At 33.2% G+C, this 3,644-nt stretch overlaps 1 protein-coding gene across 4 annotated transcripts in view; it reads right to left on the bottom strand.

The window, feature by feature from the left end:
* Positions 1–3,134, bottom strand: part of LOC106868837 (mitochondrial proton/calcium exchanger protein) — a 78,488-nt gene extending 75,354 nt beyond the window's left edge. For 2 of the 4 annotated variants that reach the window (XM_014914286.2, XM_014914276.2), the window contains exon 1: positions 2,995–3,134. The gene's annotated coding sequence lies outside the window, so the exon portion shown is untranslated. The remainder of the gene's footprint in view (positions 1–2,994) is intronic. The other 2 variants (XM_014914294.2, XM_014914302.2) reach the window with 2 other exon arrangements.
* Positions 3,135–3,644: the final 510 nt, after the last annotated feature.

Raw genomic sequence — 3,644 nt, 5'->3', positions numbered from 1 at the left:
ATATATATATATATATATATATATATATATATATATATTGCATCATGTTGAACTGTTATTCCTACATTTTTTCTTTTCTTCTCAGTCCTTTCTGTTGAAGAGCATACGCTCAAAATGTCGGGGATTTTTCCATTCTTCCTGAATCTTAAACTAATACACCTGCTTGTTGTTCCTTCACCTGTCTTCGTCTTTCGCTTCCAATAAATTTGAACTGTATATATATTGGCGCATGTGTGGGTGTATCGCAAGACGTTTGCGTCCTGAACACATGGTTCAGGGATCAGGGTTCAGTCTCACTGTGTGGAACCTTGGGGCAAGTGTCTGTTACTATAGCCTCGGGCTATAGTGGATTTAGTAGACAGAAACTGAAAGAAGCCAGTTGTGTGTCTGTGTGTGTGTATGTTCGTGCCTGTGTTTGTCCCCCACCACTGCTTCACAACCGGTGTTGTGTTTTACGTTTCTGTAACCTAGCGGTTCGGTAAAACCGACTTATAAAATAAGTACTGGGTCGATTTGTTCGACTAAAATTTTACAAGGTAGTAGCCCCAGCATGGTTGCAATCTAATGTGAAACAAATAAAAGATAAAAGATAAGATAAGCCAGAAACAAATATGTTTAGCTTTTTTCTTTTTAAGCTTTGCATTGTGGATCCATAAATAGACTAGTGTGGGTGTGTGTCAAAATAATAAATTAAAATATATACCAGTCGACAAGGTAGTCTCTACGCAGTCACTCGAACTGCTACACGCCAGAAATATCAGCTAAGTTTCTTCGAATTACCTTAACCGTTTAAAAAAATAATAAAGGCGAAACCACATTGTGCTATGTAATCGTAACTATAAAATAATAGAAAAATAAGTTACGGTTGAAACAACTTTGATCACAGGTTTTACTCAATCGGAGGTGACTTTGGATCAAAACACCAGTTCCTATACATGCAGTCGTATAATAGGTAGTTCCATTATAGTTGGTATATATGCAAGCAGTTTTCTCATTTATAACGTCTGAGCAGAGACAGATACTTTTTTTCTTTTTAAAACAAAGGATCTATTTATGCTTTCTATCTTACAAAAAAAAAAAAAAAGCTTGAAAGACAAATTTTAATATTTAAAACAAAAAATAGCAAATCATGCTTTGTTATTGTTTAGTTTCAGGTCAACCTGAATGAACAGACAGACCTACGCATTCCAATGTTGACTGTCACGTCAATTTTTTTTTTTTTAGACAGTAGCTAAATTAGCTAATGTATTCTTTCTTTTCTTTTCTTTATTAGATAATGCATTGAAGAGTATAATTTGCGGGTGATTCGGTTGCTATTTCTAGCAGGTGGAAACTACTGCGTTAGCTGGATTTGAAATCTTCTATCTAAGCTTGTTTATAAATATACGAATCTCATTTTTATCACCAGATAAGAGTAGTAATTAGACAAACATTAATTCATCTTATTCTGTTATTCTCTTCTCTGTCGTTCAAAACAAGTAAAAACGGGAGAGAAGGCCTGATGTGTGAAGATACAGCATATAACTGCACAGTTTAGTTTGAAGAAGGTTAATGTATGGAATAAGGTAGGTGCGGTCACATGCACCCAGCTGTATACAAACGTAGTAGAAACCACTGTCGACTTCGCTTTTCTATCTATCAATCGATACATCCAACTGCCTATCAATCAGATCGTCAATCTGAGAGTCTTTAGTTCCCGATTATTTTATTTTTGATAAATCTACAATCGATTTCAAAAAAACAGTGTCGATGGAAACTTTCTAGAGTTTAATTTACAACTGTTTCAGTACGACACAGAAATAAGGAAAATCCCCAAATGGGTGGACAGCTTTCGCTTTTAAATAGCAAACCGGTACCAAGGTGATGAACGATAGATTAAATAAATGATAGTACCAGACAAGACAAACAGACAAAACTTATTTGCTGTTTTGTTATTTAATAGTAATATGACATTTACGATATAACTATTTATCAATGTTTTAGCCTAGAGCGAAAAGACCTTATGACAAAAAAACAATCAATCTAGCCATAACCATCCAGTCATTGAAAGAAGTATCTAGAACTACATTATATAAAGTGGTTTACTTTTTTTAAGTTTATGAAACGTGTATTTGAAAAGAGAGTTGAATAATAATTTTAGCAGGCCGAACGACCGCATAGAAGTTCTCTGTTGGTACCATTATGTAACTATTTAGTTTTCTGAAATCGATAAAATATGTAGTCTTGATGGGAGGAGAGGGGGGGGGGCAATGTAATTGATTATTCCCTAGAAGGCGGAGACACAGCATGGCCAGTCTGGTAACCGGAACCGGTAAAAGAACATACTGGTTAAAGAAAAAATTATATAATATTGTTAACAGTTATATAATAACAGTGTTAATATTGTGTATAGTGTCTTCTGAAGTTCGGGATTTTTTTAGTTAGTTGGTAATCATAAAGAGGCACTGCAAAACTATGTATCAGATTATAAAGGTAGAAAGAAGCCGAATCTATGTAGGTTAGCATTCAGGTCGATCCAGAAGGCACAGAGATTCTGCAACAACCTGAGGGAGAATGTTTGTGAGTTAGAACTACAGGTAACAAATAAAAAAAAAAAGATCTTTAAATCGATATGAGATATGAATAAAAAAATCTTTTATAAAAATAGAATTGTAACTAAAATACCGGGGAAAACCAATGGAAAAAGCCAACGAGACAACAATCTATTTTAACCTTGCTAATAACAAACAACGCTAATAAAACCGATAGATTTCAAAATATAGAATATTTAGAGATTTAATGTAAATAAGACCGATATTTCATGATAGATTCTTATAATGGTTAATTATTTAACGAATAAGGCCACGATATTCATTACATAAAATTCTTACGTAAAAATACAAACAGAATATAGATTAATAAAAAAAAAAATTATCTTCGTATTCAACCTCATATGCGACTTATATAAATAGATGAATAATAAAAGGTATTCATAAAAATTAGGTATAAACTTACTCCAAGGGATTTAAAGACAGCAGATGTAGGGTCAATGTTCCGAGAGGACCACATGCACGCTACAGTATCCATGAATATGATCAGACTGAAGGGTGATTCATGCGACCTCTGTGTAAAGGTAGATAACTCTCGACAACCAGGTCACAATAACACAACCGATTGTTAATAAAAGTAATTGATCTTCGAAATTAATTTCCCCAAAGCGGGTTTTGCGAAAATTCTGTGGTGTTACCAGAGATAAGATGGTCTTTAATAAAATTCAATAAAAATATATTTTATAAATAAAAAAATTACTATGAAGCATTTTCAAAATAAGACGTATTTTATTTTTATACGAATACGTTTTCTTTCTCGGATAATATTTGTTTCATTTCACTTCTAATTAAGATTTTGGTTGCAATGGTTATCTGTAAAATATAGATTTGTGTTCAGCGATTTTTTTCAAAATCCTACAATGATTCCACGACAAAGAAAGTTTGAAAACTGTTGTTCCATACCTTCGTTCAACATGCTAGAAACAATATATAGCATCGATGAATATATTATCGATATCTGATTATTAAAATATTAGTTTAGCCGTCACTCGTAAGTTGGCATGACCTGCGAGCTTGTGCTATGCGTTTGCTAATTGTTTTATGTTCCTATGTTGT

This window comes from Octopus bimaculoides, chromosome 2 (assembly GCF_001194135.2).
Source record: "Octopus bimaculoides isolate UCB-OBI-ISO-001 chromosome 2, ASM119413v2, whole genome shotgun sequence".
Lineage (NCBI taxonomy): Eukaryota > Metazoa > Mollusca > Cephalopoda > Octopoda > Octopodidae > Octopus > Octopus bimaculoides.
This window is presented reverse-complemented; position numbering and strand designations above follow the sequence as displayed.